General features: G+C 44.8%; 1 protein-coding gene across 2 annotated transcripts in view; it reads right to left on the bottom strand.

Moving 5' to 3' along the window:
* Positions 1-20,929, bottom strand: part of CASZ1 (castor zinc finger 1) — a 438,974-nt gene that overhangs the window by 417,691 nt on the left and 354 nt on the right. For both annotated transcript variants that reach the window (XM_083453582.1, XM_083453581.1), the window contains exon 2: positions 18,629-18,762. The gene's annotated coding sequence lies outside the window, so the exon portion shown is untranslated. The remainder of the gene's footprint in view (positions 1-18,628; positions 18,763-20,929) is intronic.

Genomic DNA, 20,929 nt, shown 5'->3' with positions numbered 1-20,929 from the left:
ACAAAAATGCAAGGCCCCAGCGAAGTCCTATGAGTGTGTGACCACAAACCGTTTCTCCCCTTTGAAGATAAGCTAAGTTTTTCAGTGCTTTCTAGAAATCATTTGATGAGGCACTCACTGAATTCGCTAGCATATGCACACACATCTACAAGAAACCTGGTTTAAAAGAATAATAATCTAAGACACCCTCTCTCAAAGAAACATTTTTAGCAGATGTGATGTGACTTTACCCCAAAGAGAGGAGTTAACATGCAGAATGAATTATCTAGCTGTCATCCTCAGCCCTCCAGCCCTGGTTTTGCTGTCCCCCAAAGATGTTCTGCCTATTTTTGTAGAGTCCTTAAAACCCTGCCTTCTCTTATTCCTGACATGACCATCCCACGCTCAGATCTGCCTTCCCATCAGGGGGACTGCCTGGATCTCTTTGAATGCTAATCTCTGCCATTCAGAACTGGTCCAGGGTTAAGAATTCCAGGCAAGAGATTCCTTTACTTGGTCAATGTGGCTCAATGAATATTGTGGTGTTTAGTTTCGGAGGTAAGCAAGTGAAATTTCCACCCCTGGAGGCAAAAGAGGAAGTTAAAGTCTAAGCAATGGGGATGGAAGAAATGTGGAAGAGCCTGATAGCTGGCTGCACTATAACCAAAGTGGCTCTATTGCCAGGGCCAGCTCTGTGCAGGGAAGTTGGCTCTTAAAAGGAAATTTATGGCTCTAGCCCCCATAAAGTATGTCTAGCAATGCCCCGGCCCATTCTCACTGCATACACAAGAACAGAGACAATCTTTTGGTTTGCCACAGCTGTTGCAATGATGTGCTGACCTCAACAGAGTCCCTTGGATAGCCACTGTGCAGCAACCACAGAGTTTTCACAATTCCTGTGCTGGGCTTGTTTTGCCAGCTAGCAAATGCCTTCTCTGGGTGGGATTGTGCCTGGGAGACCAGGCTAACAAGGTTCTGCAGTAAGCCTCGTTGAGTCCTGTCAACACCATATCCCAACTGGCGTAATCTAAAACATGCCTGAGACTTAACCCTCCCACCCCAAGAGGATCAAATACAATTGTAAAACACAAGGGTGCTGACAAGGTCTCTGGCAATATGCACTGGATGTAGCTTTAGGGTTGTGTTCCTCACATTCCCACCCGCACCACTTGTGCGCAAGAGAGGAATCTCTGCACATGTCCTTTGTGTACCTCATTTCCCTTTGTCCCCTGCCCCCATTCTACTGAAAAAGTTGTGTTGGGGACACAGCAGTTTCCCAGGAAAACAGGCCCCTGGGTGACTGTCACATAAGTTCATCCAGAAGTACTTCCCCATGTAGAAAACGACTCACATTTAAAGATCAAGATCACCTGCCGGGATTCACCCAGGCTCAGCAGCAGGAAAGACACTTTTTAACATAAATTTCAATAAATGATGGTTGAAGCCTGCCACCCTTTCTCTTCCCCCACTTCCAGGGACAGGTGGCCACCATAATTGCTTCCTATAGATCCTTCCTGAACTACTGTCTCGTTTGGCTGGTGGTGGAGGTACATGAGGCAAGGAATGACTTTCTGGGCTAGACAGTACCCTCCCTTCTCTAATAGCTTTATTGATAATCTGCCATGCCTTTAAATTACAGGCCTTATCCACAGGCTACCCAAGATTCTCTGTGACATTAAAGTGCTCGCTCCAGCCACAGAATCCTGGGGAACTGGCTGTTTCCAATGCTGGGAGCCAGTGTGGTGCAGCAGCTAGAGTAAGACTTGGATATGGAAGACTCAGGACTGAATCCCTGCTCCCCTGCTCAGCTTAGTCTACCACAGGGAGTCTGAAAGGGGCTGCTCTGCGGTTCTTTGAGGAAGGGAAGGACACAGCTAACTAAAATTTCAGGCAGCATTGTCCGCACTACACCAGTGTAATGCACCAGGGGAGTCAAAGCAGGCAACTCAGACAGCACGTTCCAGGTTCCCTTCTCCCTGCACCACCAAGGCAGCTCACAGGTTGGAGGTTGCAGTGGCTGCTTCTTCCTTTGCTGCAGCACTACCCTTTGAATGGCCAGAAAGGACAATGCTCTGTGGGACACAGTGACCCAGCAGTGGTTTCTCATTGACCCTTTATAACTGTTGATCCAGACTTGAACCCTCAGTTGGAGCAACTTGTGCATTGAGTAGCAACACAGACTCACTGGGTAAGAACATAAGAAGAGCCCTGCTGGATCAAGCCAATGGCCCATGAAGTCCAGTATTATCCTCAGAGTGCTCAACCAGATGCCCGTAAGAGAAGCCTGTGTACAGGATCTAAGCATAACAGCCTTCTCTGCACTTGTGATCTCTAGCATATGGCATCTGACACTGAAGGCAGAGCATAGCCTTATCCTCCAGGAATTCTCTTAATCCAAGCTGTTGGCCATCACCATCCGATCCCCAGCCAATCCCGCCTCTGTCCCTTGGTTCCTATTTGCCTGATCTGGTATCCAACCTCTTACCCTTCTGTAATCATGCACTTCTAACCCGAGTTCCTGCTGTAGGATCTGACCTTCAGCTTGTCTGGCACTGTGTCTTCTGCCTCTGGTACCATTGACCATTGCTGATCTGTGTCAGATATAGACCTTGCTATAGCCAGAAAGCTGGATGGTGTGTCAAGACTTAGACCAGTTCAGCACCCGCTTGTTGTGATGGCTCCCAATGGAACTATGGAATTTTAGCCCTATGAAAATCTGGTGTAGGGTCTATGTGGCAGCTATCATGGTTCTCATTAAGAAGAAGAAGAAGAGTTTGGATTTGATATCCCGCCTTTCACTCCCCTTCAGGGGTCTCAAAGCGGCTAACCACCCCAAACTACAATTCAGTGCACAGTCTTGATTTTGCAGCTTAACTGAGTGTTAGGGCACATAAGAGACTACCTCTTCTCATGTGAGTTGAACCCTTTATACTGGAGAAGCTCTCCTTCATGTCCCGCCAATATGAGAGTTGCATTTGGCAGGTGAGAGCCTTCTTTTTAGTCCCACTTATTGTCTGCCTTGCCCCTCTATGGTCATTTTTACCATCTTGCAAAGGCTTTTCTTCCCCAGCAGGGATTTGGCTTGCTGAGCTGATTGCTTCTTTGTTGATCCTCTGTTCTCCTTTTTTGTTTTGTTTTTTACATCTGTTCTCCCTCTTGTCTTTCTAAAATTGTGAATTATTTATTTTCTTCTTGTGTCTTATTTTAATATTTATCGTAAGCCCCCTTTGATTAGGTTTTAAGGGAAAGTTGGGGGTATAAATATTTTTATGAATTAAAATAAAATAAACTCTATCCCTCTGGGTCCTGTCCATTGCTCCTCTAACAGTTCAATCACATTACCGTAATATTTACTCAGAAGTAAGTCTGGAGCCCAGTAGAGATCATACCCAGATAAGTGGGTCCCCCAGAATGTGCTTGACAGGGCACATTTTGAAATCTAAGAAACTGTTGCAGGCACCACCAAATGCCCATTTTGAAGAAGGAAAAATTGTATTTCTCTCGGAAGAAACAGACAACATCTACATAGCCGATAAGATATAGACCCACAAAAACAGACCCTCACAAAAGCACAACCCACCCACAAAAGCACAACCCACCCACCAAGCAACAATGACCAAAAAACAAAATAGTAATTAAAAACTGGGCTTTGACAGGTGCCAGCAAGATGTCTGAGGGCACCATGGTTCCTTCAGATGCCATGCTGGGGACTCCAGGGGTACAGGATCACAGCCTAAAACTCTTATACAAGGATAGCAAATTGCTTCCCGAACACAAGACTGCACAGTTCCTGAAGATGGCTTTTTATTGCCTGAAATATTTGGCCTCTTCTGTACTTAGGTCAGGCTGCTGAGCATCCACTCTATCTCTTCAGCTGGGGTGGCGTGACTGGACCACCTTTGACAGACTACTGGCACCCTCCTCTGCATCCTCCTCAGTGCTAGCAGATATGTCAAAGTGAAATTGCTGTCTTTCTAAAGCCTCTTCCCTTTTCTCCGCTGCATCCTCCCCACAGCACTCTGTAAAGGCTGCATCTGGTATGAGTCAGGCCTCCCATTTGGTTCCAATCTGCCAGTTTCCTGCTACTGTCCATAATAAAGGGAGACCGGCGCTGTGGCTTTCCACGAGTAGAATGGTCTAATTGGTGCCTTGTTGTGTGTGCTGGCGGTGGGGGGCTGGGGGAGGGCGGGAGTTGAAAGGGGAAGAGATAGGATGGGCTCTCTATGGGAGCAGATTTCTCTGCCCAGATTACTCCATGCTCTGTGCATGCATGTAATGCTCCTTTCATTCCTTGGCTCCAAACACTCCAGTGCACATTTCTACCCCCACCCCTATGAATAGCTCTTCCAGCCTCCTAATTGAATTCTTCCCCAGCTAAGGCAGGCGTTCCTCATTAGGAAGAAGCCAACACATGGATCTAATCTTGGTTTGTACAGAAGAGGCCTTCAGAGGCTTTTGTGGGTGGCTGACCTTGCCGGGGGAGAAAGGCCACCACAGCTACTGTTAACACTGCCAATAAGATCACGGTTACCGGCCCCCCAAATAGGTAACTGGGTAAGATCAAGGCTGCCCCCCCACCCCCACTGCAACACAACAACCAAAGCTGAAATCCAAATCTCAAGCCAAGGGAAATGAGAAACTAAAAATTCCAAGCTGAGACCAAGACACAAGACTGAAATTGAGCTTAAATGCACACTGCATTGGCTTGCATCTATCTATCACTTGCTGCCCTCAATTCTCCCATTCATCCCCACAACTCCCTTGCATCAAACTCATGCCTGCCACATTAAGAAATGCTTTCATGGAGCTCAGATTCCAAGTGAGGCCCACATCAATTTTGGATGGCCGCTACAACAAGGTTCCATTTGATGACAGACTCTGCAAAAGTGGCTAACCTCAGGTGGAGGACATCATATGCTACTTGTTAATCTATCTTTTATATAGCGATCCAAGAGACTGATTCCTGGAACCTTTGCTAACTCTGGAAGCAGGATTACTATGACAGAAAATGGTTCATTTTTGTGTGTGTGACGCTAAGAGATTTGTGACACACAGAGTGGCACTTCATGCTCTGGCTGCAGGAAAGGTTAGAAAGAGAAAGCTAGACAGTATTGCAACAAGTTGTGCCGGAGATTCAGAGGTCTAATGGAAGTTAAGCTAGGTATGCACGAACAGATGATATTTATGAATTCTGACACCCTTTCTTTATGTAATTGCTGCATGCTTTATGTCATGGTTTGTCGTGTGGCAAATTGTAACGGTTGAAATCGTTATGGCCTTTGGCTAATACAATAAAGTTTTGACTGACTGATTGATTGACAACTCCTTTGCTTGTTGCCCTCCCCTCTCTTTTTCACCCCACATGGCAAAATGTGTAAGTTAAGTGCCTTGAAGAAGGCACCTTTCTGCACCCGGACCCCATGCTGCGCTTTAAAATAGCACTGTACAGTGTTATATAATAAAATGCAGTGGTGACTAATAGTGATAATATTAGAAATGGTGTATGTGCTTATGGAAGTGGGTGCCGTCTTAAGAGGATGGGGAGGTTGTCAGCAGCACTGCCACAGAGGCTGTTGCATGGCACACAATCAGTATTTGTTTGCGCCTCTTTGAAGACGGGAGATGAAAGGAGTGCCCGCCTGGGCTGCCTTTGATTAGCTTCTCGTTCTTAACATTGCAGCTGCAATTCTCTTTTCCTTTTCCTTCCAAGTCTCTCTCTCTCTCTCTTTCTCTCGCTCTCGCTCTTCCCCCAAGTGCCACAAAACTCTGCAATCCCCCTTGCTTCTCTGGGGAAGCTCAACTTCAAGGAAATGTAACTGAAAAGGAAGGGTGGATGTAAAGGAGACTGGACAAGATGGGGACCCAACAGAGATTGGTGCCACTTTTGTTTTCAATTCCCCCACCACCCTCCAGCCGCAACAGGCCCCAGGAAGGGAGGAAAAATCACTCGTTTCTTCTTTTGAAATGGCAGAGAAAATAGAGCGGGTCCCAAGATTTTTACAAAGCTGTCATAGAGAGAGATCACGTGCATAAGAGCAGAGAGGGATAAGACTCTAGTGTGGTGCACAATTCCTACTATTTCTTTCATTTCCTAGCGAAATGCCAGTCGATATGGAATGTGGAGTTTGTGGAAGGAGAGCCTGCATTGCAGGAGGCCTGAAGTGTGCACAACTGTGCATCGTTATGTCTCTCTACGCTCTGCTGAGACACTGAGTCGGGGTTAGGGAGGCAGGCCACCCACATTTAGGAATGGTTGGCAGGTTTTTCCTGTCATCAAAAAGTTGTCTGGTTGGTGTGATTGGTAGCCATCAACCTATAAGGAAGAAAGCAAATGGGTGCCCAAAGGGATGCCGTTGGAGTTGAGGTGGCAGCGCCTACTGTAAACAACAGGTACATGGGCAGACCCTGGTACAGCCAACTAGAAGTTAAGTTTAGCCTATTTCACAGTGCAAAACATTTGGCTCTATAGGAACATAAGAAGCTGCTGAAAGATTCAGGACAGGCAGAAGAAAGCAATCCTCAACACAGCGCATAAACTACGGAATTTAGAGTTTTATGCTCTACCGCCTGAACTCTTCTCTAGTCCTTCTTGTGGGCTCCCCACAGGCATCTGCTTGACCACTGTGAGAATAAAATGCTGGAATAGATGGGTCTTTGGCCTGATCCAGAAGCCAGATTCAGATGTTCTTAGAACTACATGTCAAACTATGGATCCCTTTAGCTCCATGCTGTCTATGCTGCCTGGCAGTGGTTTTCCAGAGTTTCAGAAAGGGGTCTTTCTCAGCCTTACTTGGGGATGCTAGAGATTGAACCTTGCAGGCAAAACTTGTGCTCTATTATCAATGTGCTACAGCCCATATGGAGGGGCAATCAATCATGCAGGCCTCTGAATCTGAAATCTGGCTGTTATTGGCAGCTCCCCCCACCCCCAAATAAGTGTGCCTCCGATTGCAGCCCAAGAATGAACAGGGGACCTTTTGCAAAAACCTATGTTAGTTTCCCCTTTCCTATCTCGTCACTGAGGCAGGACCTGGACGCCACATTTTAGCTCCTTCCCTTTCCACATGTCACATCTGGCGAATGTAAAAAAGGAGAGGGGGGGAACCCAGTCCCACATGTTTTGATTGAAGCCTTTTTTCTTCAAAAATGCCAACATTAAAGGAAGGTTTTTGCTTTGTAAAACTGAAACTGTAAAATGGCTCCGTAACCCAATCTGGGGGATTAAAGGAACCACATGAAAAAGGGGCTAAATAGCTGGACATTTACTTCCGACACAGAACTTTGAAAGCAACATGTGCCTCCCAGGAGCCTGCTGTTGAGAAAGGGGACCTTTCCCGAACATCTCCATCTCTTGGTTTTTTTGTGGAACTAAGGAAATATATTTGGGATCCATCTATGTATTTCTATATATAGATGTATATGCCTTTGTTCATGCTTCTCCCAAGGAGACTTTCTGACAACCTAGGCCACAGACACCAGATGAAATGATCAAATTAGGCCTACGGCTTTCTAGCTGTATGAGAATATAACTGCCTTGGGAAATGTGTTTAGAAAAGTGCCACAGAAATATAACTGCCCATCATTATGACAGGTAATGGGGTGCTGGACAAAGGGCCTGTGTACTGCAAGGACCCAGGGGTCATAGAGCAACATGTCTGCCCCCACCCCCACACTTATGCCCTGATACATCCCTGCCTGTACCTGGGACTAGTGCATTGCTTCCCTCAAAGAATCCTTGAACAGTGATTTACCCCTCAGAGCTACAGTTCCTAGGATTCTTTGGGGGGACCAATGTGCTTTCAATGTATGGCATGGATGTAACCCAAGAGTTATGCTGGATCAGACCAAATGTCCATCTATGGCAGCACTGTTCCAGGGCAGCCCCAAGACATTTTGGTACCTGAGGCAAACCACAAAATGATGCTCCCATCTCACCAGAGAAGAAGTGACGAGTGAAGATCTATGTTAGGAACAAGTGCGGAATAAAGATCAGCCGGTACATTGGGATCTGATGCTCCACTGGATCCTGCTGCCTGAGGCGGTCACCTCATATTGCCTCATGCGTAGGCTGTCCTGTTCTGTTCTCAACAGTGGCCAGACAGATGGAAGTCCACAAGCAGGATATGAATAACTGGCATGCTTGGAACGGCCTCGCAGAACACCTGTGTGATGTCACTCTCTTGCTTCCTAGAGGTCCCTCCTCAAAACCTACCTTTTCCATGAAGCCTTTAGCACTCACCATGAAATAAAGCAAAGTGAGCAAATGAAACCACCAGGTATTCTCTGCTTACTCCTGCCTTCATTTTTCTCTCCTGTCGTTACAATGTTAAATTGTAAGCTTCTCAAGATAGGGCCCTGTCTTCTTGTATTCTGTAAATGCCATTGCACATAGATGGCACTGAGGCGTTCACATCCAAACAATACGTATCAAGCATTCTTATATGGAGAATCCTTGGAGGAACTGTAGTTTGTTAAGAATGCTGGGAATTGTAGCTCTGTGCGGTCAGCACCCTTAACAAACTACAGTTCCCAGGCTTCTTTTAGAGGAAGCCATAACTGATAAAGTGGTGTGCGAGTGCTTTATATGAATGGTGTGGATCTGACCCGAGTGCCTCCAGACTGTCACTATTTTGCAGGAGGGATTTAAGCAAAGTGAAGTGGATTAGAGTGCTTAAAAAACAACAACCAACCACTAGATTTTTTTTTGCAATAGGGAAAGTGTTGGGGAGATGCACTTAAAAGTGTGGGATGAACGAATGATTAATGAACAAATGAAGATGTGTAAACATGGCACAAGCAAATCAAGATGATGAATGCTCTTTGTCATATAACTGCCCTGTAAACAAATCAGAATGAATGCTCAATAAAGCTCAGACATAATCTAACAACTGTGTAAGCTTTGTGCAAACAAATCAGGATGTATGCTGAATAAGCAGGCCCACTATATTTATAATATCTCAGGCAAAAGTAGGCTTAGCCATCCAGTATCAGGCAACAATATTCATTCATGCCAGTAGCCTATACAAGAGGAAAAGAAGTAGCAGTATCTAGTGATAGAAACAGTTAGAAGATAAACCAGTCATATTGGAACCAGTTTCCAAGTGAGAAATTAACCGGCTACAGTATAGCAAAAAATTGCTTTGGAACAGCAGCTAATGTTAAGGAGCTATTAGCAGACCCAGTTGGGAAGCTGGCAGCTTTGGGGAAATCTCTGTGCGGAAGTCCCCCAGACCATGTATATGCTGCCCCCACACATAGGATTCAGCTCTCAGCATATGTTGGGAAATGGCAAGCAAATGGTGCTTTCCAATGCAGTTTGAAAGCAGAATCCTATATGCTTGGTGGTAGATGCACGTACATTACCAGCTTGCTTGTGGGGTGGGGGGAGACACTAAAGGGAGGCATTCCAGGTCCCCAGTCCCCTTGGCCAACAGATGCCAGCCTTTCAAATAAATCCACAAATACTTTTGCTATCCTACCTGGGCATATGCAGTGATGCAACTTATTTGAAACTAAATTATGTTACCATGTTCTGGCACCCATCTGCCTGAAACAAACAAAGTCCCCTCCACTTTACAAAACACCCCTGTTGTTCAGCTGCTGGAAAGAACTAACATTCTTAGTTGTTACTAGTGGCTATCTGCAAGCCTGGAATAAACCCTTAATGTCTTTCCATGCCGGAAAACGAGGCAATTCCAGATATGGGGGAAGGAAGCCATTTTCTGTGTTAGAGAGTGTCCATTTTCTGAGTCAGAGATGTGAGTTGGATTAGGTGTGTTAGTGCTTGAGTCAGCTCTTGGAGGCATACTTGGGTCTTGATCCAAGCTGCAAAGTATCACTATTGCATCAATAGTTTGGCACTGGGTTTTTTGCCACTAAAGCTTCATTACAGTGCTCTCTTTCTCACCCTCATAAATTTCAGTGTCCTCTAGTGTCTCCCAGCAATCACTTGATCTAATATTAGGATATAAAAGAAATGCAGAGTGATTTTAAGAGACTTATTAAAATACAATTAGCTGTGTGCATGACTTAAGCAGCAAAATCATTTTCGCTTTTGAAAAAGGGGAAAAAAAGAATAAGTAAAAAAACAAAAACAAAACCCACAAGCTGATTGTGTTGAAAGCCATGCACCTTTCAGAGATAATAAAACTGCCAATCAAGGACATTTTCAAATATGGAAATGTTCATCCTTATGTTTTATGGCCCCCTCAGTGAACATTAAAACTTATTATGAAGCTCTCAAAGCAGCAGCAGCAACCCCCTAAATCTGCATTCATAACTACCACAATAATATTAATTTTCTACGAGAGCCAACAGCGTCCCGGTTTCGACTGATATTACCCCCATGATCCTTACAAAGGCCAGTCCTCTGAGATTTGACCCGGTTGGCACGAAAAGCATGTGTGGCGGGTGCTATTTTGGAAAAGAAAATGGCATTCTATGTTTTGCCATATAAAAACTTTGGATTAGTAAAAGATAACAAACTACTCCTTCCTCAATATCAGTATTAAAAGGAATTTCCTCCAGCGGTGGAGTCATACAACAGTTAACACTGCCCCCTCATGTCCAAAGTGAGAATCCCACAGATTTGTGAGGGGATCAGAGGACCAAGAGAGACTTGGAGCACAATCCTATGCACACATACTCAAAAGTAAGTCTCATTGAACTCAGTGAGGTTTACGTAGATGTAGGCAGATAAAACTATCAGTAGTTAGTAGTCATTATGGCTAAATGTACTGCCTCTAAGAGCAGAGGCAGCTTGCCTCTGAATCAGAAGAGTCATCTTCTCTTTTTAAATAATATTTTTATTAAATTTTCAACAGAAATAACAAAAACAAACAAACAATAACAAACACAACAACCACAAACAAAGAAAAATATACACAAAAGCGATATCAAATCCAAAAAATGGGATTCTCCGAATCCCTTGACTTCCCTCACTCCCCTCCCCTGGTTCCTTAAATTTCTTTTTCAACTGCATATCATTTCTACTCCAAATTATTTTTTCTACCTCAACTTTCCTGTATTATTTCTAAATTCCTTAAAATTCTGCCAGTGTATTAACCTGTTTACAATACTTTTGTAAATACATAATAAACATTTCCCATTCTCAAGAGGAGCCCTCTTCCCAAGATGACTGAGGAGGCCTGATTCAACGTCCTCACATTGTGCAGTGTCCTGATGCCACAAGGAGCCAAGAGGTGGAGCTGAACAGCCTCTGAACATTGAGGGGCCTGGCCTCCTAAAAAAGGGGGGTGTCAAGAGTGGCTTGGCCCTTAGGAGCTGGTGCGTATGCTCTAAATAACACAGATTGAGAAACAGCGAGAAAGGACTATTGTCCTCATGTCGACTATGGGGTCAACTTGGTTGGTAGGCATGAGAGACAAGCCCTTTCCTGTGGCGGCCCCCACAATATACAATTCTTTCCCCTTGCAGTGCTCAAGGGCTCTATGTTGTGCATTTTTACATGGGTTTCAAAATCCCAACTATTTAGGACAGCTATTTCTAACTAAGGCTTAAAGGTAAAGGGACCCCTGACCATTAGGCCCAGTCGCGGACGACTCTGGGGATGCGGCGCTCATCTTGCTTTATTGGCCGAGGGAGCCGGTGTACAGCTTCCTGGTCATTTGGCTTTAAAAGAGGATTACACAAAATCATGGAGGACATGGCTATCAATAGCCACTAGTCACAATGGCTGCATTCCATCTCCACTGTCACAGGCATCATGCCTCTGAAGACCAATTGCTGAGAAGTATAGTTGGACAGAGTGCTGTTGTGCTCATGCCCAGCTTGCAGGCTTCCCACAGGTATCTGGTTGGCCACCACGGGAGCAGGATGCTCAACTAGATGGGCCACTGGCCTGATCCAGCAGGTTCATCTTAAGTTCTTATGCCTCTTAGAGACCCCATCATTTACAGTTTGCGCAGAGAGGTGAGCTATCCAGAAACTACCAATAAATCTCCTCAGACAACTCAAGGACTGAAGCATGAAACAATGTAGTACAGGGTGATATCACCTGGTCCCTTTTTACAAGTATATTCGCCCCCCCCCCCGCTCCATGCTGAGTCAAATGCCAGGAATTAGCAACTTGACTGGAATGCATTATAAACAAAACATGCATTGGGTAAAGCCAAAGAGGATATGTTCATTTTTAATGAGGGATGGTATATCATAATGGCTAAGAAGCTGAGCTATGACTCCAGAAGTTATTGGTTCAAATGTTGTCTCTGTCACCAACTTGCTAGGATTGGGCAAGTCATTCCCATCTCAGCCTCAGCTTACCCTCCACTGTATGGGTTATTACTGAGTAGGCTTTCCTCCTGTACTACTCCCCAGGGCTTGCCATTTTGGGATGCAATAAGGCACCATTTTCTGTTCTGCCCTGTAATTATCACATGCAGCACTGTTTCCATGCTGCTGCAGTTCATCTTCCACCCAAAACGTCATCCTTTCACTGTCTCCAACATCCTGATTGCCATGGGGTTATATCCAACGAAATCTTCCTCAGAGTAGACCGATTGTAATTAATGAACTTAAGTTAGACCTACCCATTAATTTCAACGAGTCTACTCTGAGTAGGTCTAACACTGGATACCACCCATTGGTCCTATACTTTTTGCCCCTTTCACTTTCTTGCCTCCTATGCTTCTCCTCCACATCCAATTCAGGGGTGGTGATGGGATTGGCCAAAATGCTCTTGGTAGGCCCACCTCAACAGCATCTTAAAAAGCAGAGACATCACCTTGCCAACAAAGGTCCATATAGTTAAAGCCATTGTTTTCCCAGTAGTGATGTATGGAAGTGAGAGCTGGACCATAAAGAAGGCTGATCGCCGAAGAATTGATGCTTTTGAATTATGGTGCTGGAGGAGACTCTTGAGAGTCCCATGGACTGCAAGAAGATCAAACGTATCCATTCTTAAGGAAATCAGCCCTGAGTGCTCACTGGAAGGACAAATCCTGAAGCTGAGGCTCCAATACTTTGGCCACCTCATGAGAAGAGAAGACTCCCTGGAAAAGACTCTGATGTTGGGAAAGATGGAGGGCACAAGAAGAAGGGGACGACAGAGGACGAGATGGCTGGACAGTGTTCTCGAAGCTACAAACATGAGTCTGACCAAACTGCGGGAGGCAGTGGAAGACAGGAGTGCCTGGCGTGCTCTGGTCCATGGGGTCACGAAAACAACTAAACAACAACAACAGGCCCACCTCTTTGCCACTGTCACCACTGCCCATTCATTTGCCCTCTCTCTCTGGGTTGATTCTAAATCAGCACCACTGCCCTAAAAAGAGGCCAAGGCAAAAACTGCTTTCTAGATGCTTTTGCTTGCATATTTGGAGAGGGCAGCAAACACAGAGAAAGGTAGATCGGGGGTCAGCAGTAGGGCCACTTGGTTGGGTATGGGCTTCAACAGGTACCCAACAATGTCAACCTCTGAGGCTAGTGCTGCCTGCTATGATAGCCAAATGAAACATCCATGTTCAGAGCCTGTATATCTCAGACCTACAAGCTGCAAAGAGATAGAAGGCAGCCAGCAGTTGCCTTGTGCTGACAGTCATCCTGAATGAAGTCCCCCAAATGCTGATTCCTCTTTCTGCATTGAGGAAGCATTTCTCTTACTGTGTGAATAGCTTATCTGCAGTCCTGGCAAATCATATTATCGACAATTGCCCTGCAGGGGTCAGGCTTGCTCTTTGTATGCATGCTGTCTCCTTACAGCTCTTTTATGCTTGGCTTGGGGAGAGATGGGGGTTAGACGCAACAACTCTGCTCCTCAAAGAGACTGTGGACCATCATCCCACATAAAAAAAGAGAAGGTAATGGCTTCTGTAATTTGATTCTAAGGAAGAAGCTGAAATTAACTCCTCACAATAGGTGCATGGGGAATGGTGGGGAACATAACTGTTTACTATCCAGAACTATCTAACTTGGGAAGAATTATAGACAAGGTTCTCAGGCAAAATGACTTTATAGCAGCAATGAACACTCTCCATGGCTGTTGGGCATTTTTAAAAAGATGTAGCTCTCATGGCTATCGTGTACTTTAGTTTTATTTTTAAACTCAGTGGTCTTGAGTGTCTGCTAGGGATGAGGTGCGCATGCTAACTCATTTCTAAAAAGTTAGGGGTCATTCTTTGGCTACCTGGTCACCTCCTCTGGAAGTTCTACCCTTGTAGCCCCCAGATGTGGAGGGTGCTGAGAGGAGAGCGAAAGATACTCTGTATGTGTTCAGAAGAACTCTATAACTCAGTGTTTTTCAACCACTGTTCCGCAGCACACTAGTGTGCTGCGAGATGTTGCCTGGTGTGCCGTGGGAAAAATTGAAAAATTTGAAAGATTTAAAAAAAATAAATTTCAAATTTTCGCCCACTAGGCGGGCACCGGACTGTGTCCTGGGTATGGGTGGGGTGGGGTTTTTGACCCCACCCTTGGCCAGCAGGGGCGCCGATTGGCACTCCTCAGGGGGACACCCTCCACTTTTCTGATGTCTGGGCTGTGATTGGTCCAGACTCCAGCCTGGACCTATCATAGTAGGACATCATCTTCCGACTTCTTTCCCGCCCGAGCACAATGTGTGCAGCAGCGGAGAGAAGAAGACGTTGCGACTCGAGTCACCAGGAGGACCGGAGCAGGAGGAGACGGACGGAGACCAGGACTTGGCGGGAGTCGGCACTGCAGAGAGACCGCATCCGGATCCAGACCAGGCCGCAGGTGCAGCGTGAGGTGAGGAGGGCATCTGGAACCAGTCGGTCACGGTCGGGTCTCGGAAGAGAGACGAGTGAGTCCAGCCCTGTGCAGCAGCAGCAGCAGCCCGGTAAGTGAGTCCTCCTGTCAGTCCTCCTCCTCCTCAAGCCTATACCATCTGTGCCATGCCTATACCATCTGTGCCATGCCTATACCATCTATACCATGCCTATTCCATCACCTGTGCCATGCCTATTCCATCACTTGTGCCATGCCTATTCCAGGTTGCGCACTGAATAAAGTATTTTATAATTTTTCATATTTCCGTTTACTTACTATTTCATAATAAAGTAATTATAAAATACTTTCTTTGTGTTTATTTGTTTCCTAATCAAGAGAATTACTTTATATATAGTCAATATAGGCACAGAGTTAAATTTTTTAACATTTTCTAATGGTGGTGTGCCTCGTGATTTTTTTCATGAAACAAGTGTGCCTTTGCCCAAAAAAGGTTGAAAAACACTGCTATAACTTGTCATTTCAAAGGAGATGTTTAATTCTGGAAGTATCATACTGGGGCTATGTCAATGTTTATGAACACGATGAGTGTAAACATTTCTGTGTGACCCTTGTTTGATCTCCTGATGTTGAGCTGATGATGTTTCCAGACATTTCAGGGTTTGCATAGACTTGCCAGTGTGGGGCTTGTGTACTGACAGCTGTGTTGTGCTTGGTGACACAAAGACTCTTCACCCAAGCCAGATTTTGTCCATGGCCTGTACTAAAGGACTGTTAGGGGACCATCTTCATCCATATACAATCACTCCCCACCTACTGACTATGCTCAGGGCCACTGTCATGAACTGACAGGACACTGAGGAAGGGGAAGAGGATCCTGGCGAAGGGTGTAGCCATGATTGGTACACATTGAGACAAGCTAAAGATGTGGAAGGCCAGGTTGGGGACTTAGGAGGTACTCACAGGGCATCAGAAGATGTTGCAGCAGCAACAACTGACAGTTCAGGGGAGAGAGGAACATCACCAGAAGTAGAGGTGGTCCCAACTCTGAAAACATAGGGGTCTCTGAGACATCAGGAACAGTGGAAATGCACTCCAGGAGACTGATGCAGGCAAGAGAACACAGTCCAGCTCACTAGTGGACCAAGTAGAGATCATGGGGCCTGTTAGGTCTGAAGAAGTTTAGTGGTCACTCAGCTGGATTAAGCTCAGGGCAGGTGAGGATCACATGCTTCATCAAGTGGCAAGGCAGAGCTGCTCAGCTGGAGCAAACTCATTTGCAGCAATCAAGATTGGAAGCAAGCCAGAGACTCTGTGTCTGCTCAACTTTCTCCGTTGATGTACCACAGCTTGGCTGTTTTGGGAACTCCACTGGACTTCAGGACTGACCCCAGGTGTTCCAAACCTGGATCTTCTGTAGAGGTGGAAATCTGACGTTGCGGATTGACTTTGAACCTTGCTCATTGTATTGGACCTGGACTGGTATTTTGGTATTTTATCATTTGGACAGTCTGACTACTCTCTAGTGTTGCCCTTGGGACTGTGTGCACTATCAGGACTTACCATAACTCTGGATATGTTGGGGCTCAGGACATCCACCTGATGAACTGCTTCTGGGCATTTCTGGTCGGCAGTTGAAGTTGAAGGGAGAGAGAAGATGCTGCCACAAACCCTTGCTGTCTGCGTAACTTATGGAACTCACCCCACTGCAGATTCCAGTCAAGCCTTCACTGCAGTGTTGTTCTTGGATAGGTAGTGGGGATTAGGACTGAACACCCACAGTAATGACTATAACAAAGTTGGGAAACTAGTATATCAGGGTGGGGAACATCTGGCTTGTGGGCTTAACTAGGTCCACAAGGTCTCCTCATTTGACCCATTTTGGTCAAGCCACACCCACCTACCCTACACCCGATATCATGCATGACATCTGGGGTGGGGCAGGTATGGCTAGGTCAAAAGGGGGATTGCAGCCATTGCCATTCACCTGCAAACATTTTACAATGCTGTGTGGACAAGGAACCAAGGTTCCTTGGTGGCTCATCAGTGTTCCAGCACAAAGAACAGCCTCTTGTATGAGAGAAAACCCAACAACAACAGAGGGCTCCATCCAGACCATTTAAAAAGTCTCTAATAATCATTGTTTACCACTTGGACAACACTCACCCTTCCCCCTTTACAGGGAAAACTAAGAGACATTTATTCCTGGCCTCTTTGTTGATGTTGCTGCTGCTGTGAGTCCCTGAGTGCAAATGACTTTCTGCTTTTAATGAGAAAGCAGCTGCGCTGGAGCAGCTCTGCTGTTGCTCTCCTGCTGTGGTAATTGCCAGCTCTTATATGTTATTTAGACTGGGATCTTTTAGCTGCTTATATCTTGCTGTGCTGAGGGAGCTAATGGCTGAAGAAGAGTGTGTGCTTGCAGCAGTCCTAGTGAGGACTGTTTTCTGCCTCCACACCTCATGCACACCGACCCCTGCACCGCCTGAGTCATTCACTTAGTCTGAGGTAATCTTAATGTTTATCTAAAATTTTATGTAAACTGCTTTAACTAACTAACTAGAGAAAGGAGGAGGAACTTTGAACGTTGGTAGTTTCTTTTTGGATTTTGGGTAGGTCAGCCACAGAAAAGGGTGCAGCGCAGGAGAGGCTAGATGTTAAAAGTGAGCAGAGCTACATCCTAGAAGCCCCAAGGGTATGACCTTTCTCATCTCCACATTCCACAGGCTATAATCATTTTATTAGTGAACCCTTGGAAAGGTGTTATCTCTACTTCATATGTGAGAAAAACTAAGAGTGAACTGAAGAGTCAAATATGCCACGCTAGGAAGTTACCTGTAGCTAACCTCTTTAGTGCAAAGCTATATTAAGATGCCCATTAGAGCTCCTTTGCCACTCCAATGTAACCTTTATGAGGGCTGGTGGCTAATCATTACACTGTGCTTGCTTGCCCACACGGGCACATTTAACCTGGGGCAACAAATCATTATTGAAGTGTGTTATGTACTGTGCTGACGGGTGTACTTAGCTGAGCACACTTGGCGGCTACAAGTGCTGCTTTTGTTTATACCCAGGGGACACTCTCTGAACTCTCTCCATGGCATGAGGGTAAGCTGGCAAAGCACATATTTGTGTGCCCAGCAGTGCTGTTAGGCCGAGAGAATTAGTTTGTCTTAATTGCTCAGCTTAAAATGGTAGGTTGAGGATATGGCGAAGAAGAAAGCAATGCTAATGCGGAACAATTGTTAAAAGAACTCAGAAGTCAAGCTCAGTGGACTTGTGAAAAAGTGTCAGTTTTAGATTGTAGCTTTTGCAGAAATTATTAAAATGACTTGACAGCAGCAATTGGAATCTCGAGGAATGCAGAAAACATTTTTCAAAAGAACAGTGGGGGTTTGCATTTCAAACCTTTAACAACTGATCCTCTTGAAGCTGCCCAGCTAGTTGTTGCTCAATATTGGAAGGACCTAAAGAGTGCTATGCTAGTTTTGCAAATCGCTTTCGTGGAAAAATTAACATATAAACTATGCCTGGGATAAGGAACAAAATATAAAGATTCTTTCGTAGCAGACTGACACTCTTTTATTGTTTATGCAAGCAAGCAAACACGAAAACAACTAGCAATATGCACAACTTTCTGGCTGTGTTAAACATTGTGGACTTGAATATTGATACTTTCTGATGGGCTGTGCTGACAGATTCATGTTTTTGCTTTGTCTTTTATTTTACTTTAGACTCCCCCTTTATCTTCTCTTTGAGATGAGGAGGGGATTGTTTTGTAGTATTAAAACTGTTAATAACCCCCCCCTCTAAAGTTTAAAATCAGTACAAAACATGAATTGCCATGCAGTGTGTGTGCACATTTGAAGCCAAACTATTGCTGAGTCCCCCCCCCCTTTCTGTTGTTATTATTTAAGTACAGACTAGAAGAAGCTGAAATGCACGCTACCTTTTGGCAAGAAGTGTGACCTGTGTGAAACCTTTTCTTCTGAAGTGTTGTTATTTGGCTCTCTAAAGCGGTCCTCTCACTGCCAGGTCCTCTCACTACCATCTTCCTTAGATGGAGGTTGCTTCTGTCACATGCTGTGGAAAAAGGGGGAGGAATCTTTTAAGATTTGATGTGTATGTGTGAAACTCGCCCACAGTGGCAACAAAGTTTTGCAAAAATTTACAATTTGAGCTTCTACATGGACAGCTCACCCCCTCCCCTTCCCCCCTTTCAAAGCAAAGACTTCAGAGCTTTGGAACCCAATTATAAAGAAAGGGGCTCCTTTGAGCATTTTATTATTGCTTTCCATTCACCTCTGAGTAATACCTTATATTACAAAGAGGAGGAAGGGCTTTTGGGCATGCTGGGACCCTCGGGTCTCCTCTTCATAGGAATATAGTTAGAGAGGATCCCAATTTTGCTAGCACTGAAAACGCACATTTCATATGAGCAAACATCAATGAACTGAAGTGACTTTGTAAAGAAGACTGGGCCAAAATACCTCCACACAATGAGGTGAAAGTCTGATAAAAGTCATACCATGTGTGAAGCACTAAGCTAACGTTATAGGTAAAAACCTGCTCTTTTTCCCTTATGTCGCACCCAAGAGCCCATATAGAGTCATTTTGTAGGTTCTCTATCGATAGGAGAAAACAACCAGAGACCAACCAGAGAATATTGAGAAGCAAAGCAGCTAGTAAGCCTGATCTTCATTAACTGTTGCAACAGGGTGCTCCCCCGTATGCAGGAGAGAGGAGGACGACCAAACCATGAGACCAGGGCCTTGCAGGATTTAACCTCCTTCTGCAGGGCCTGTAAGACAGAGCTATTTCACCTGGCTTTCAATTTGAATTTAGCCTGATCCTTTATTCCTCTTCCTTCCCTCTCCCTCCCCTTTTTATGAAGATTACTCGCTCTGGGATCCCACAGCTAATTCTCCCCTGGCCTCCTCGCTGGCCCAAATAGGACTAATTTAGCCAGCTAGCCCTAGTGATCATCTAATGTTTATTGGATGGATTTCCCCCTAAATTGATTTTTGAACTTTGAATTTATTGTTATTCACGCTTTTATACTGTATTTTAAGCTGTTTTTTGTTGTATCACAATTAAGTGTTTTAAATTTGTTGTTCGCCACCCTGAGCCCGGTTTTCTGAACCAGAAATTGGGGGAATAAATAAAAATGTATTTTTATTATGTGTGCTTGCCCTTATATAGCCATTTTGAAATTCCCTGCCCTGGAGCTCTAGACCACTCCTCCATACATCATACATGCATCACGGAAGCGGTGTAGCCCAAGACCACCCCCCAGATGCATCATACCTACATCACAGCAAAGGCAGTCTACAACAGAAATCTGAGTGCATTGTTTTTACCCTGTCTGCCAGGTTACCTGTTAATGGTCACTTGACTGGATTACCTGGGGAGTCTGGCCATTCTTTTGTAATGATACTTAATTCCTGAGCCAGGTCACAGGCTCACCATATTCACACCTTAAATGTGCCCTTAAGGCAGAATTTGTGAAGACAGAGACAATGGGGGAGGTTTCTCATTTCCTTGCAGAGAAATATTTGAGGTCATTTTGGGAGAGAGAAAATGGTTTCAGGACTTTTCTGTGGGTTTCAGACATGTGGTTTACATATTTGTATGTGTTTGCTTGGTACATTTATGAACATTTATTACCTAAAAATTATTATAACATTACATTCAGTAGCTTGTATAACCACCTTTAGCAGTGATAATTTGAAGTAATTGTTTTCTGTATGACTTAAAAAAATTAAATATTTTCTTAAGTAAATAATATATATATATATATTTAAAGTCACACAGAAAACAATTGCTTCAAGTTATTGCTGCTAAAGGTGGTTCTGCAAGCTACTGAATATAACTTCAAACATGACTTCTCCATTTTGGCTTTTTTTTGTTAAATACACCATGAGCCAGTGTAATAGGTCATGTGGTGTTGTTCATTTGAGGTTGTATTTACCTATTTTAAGAGCTGGTGGTTGATATTATGTCCCAATATGTAAAACCACAGAATCCAGAGAGGGTGCACTCCCCCTCCAAAAAAATTTGTATAGCAGACAGGATGCATTAGAATCCATTGTTGTTGGGTGAAAAATGTTTTCTGGGATTTTTGTTCTGAAAGACTACCCAACAGCACTTTACACATGTCCCTGCCAGATGTAACTTGCAACTAAAGGAGCTGTTTTCATTGATGGATCACTGGAGAAGGAGGTTTATTATTTGCTGCTTTGGAAGAATG

Source organism: Podarcis tiliguerta (genome assembly GCF_965153285.1).
Source record: "Podarcis tiliguerta genome assembly, chromosome: 8".
NCBI classification, from domain to species: Eukaryota; Metazoa; Chordata; class Lepidosauria; order Squamata; family Lacertidae; genus Podarcis; species Podarcis tiliguerta.
The sequence above is the reverse complement of the archived record's forward strand: the minus strand, read 5'-3'. Positions and strand labels throughout refer to the sequence as shown.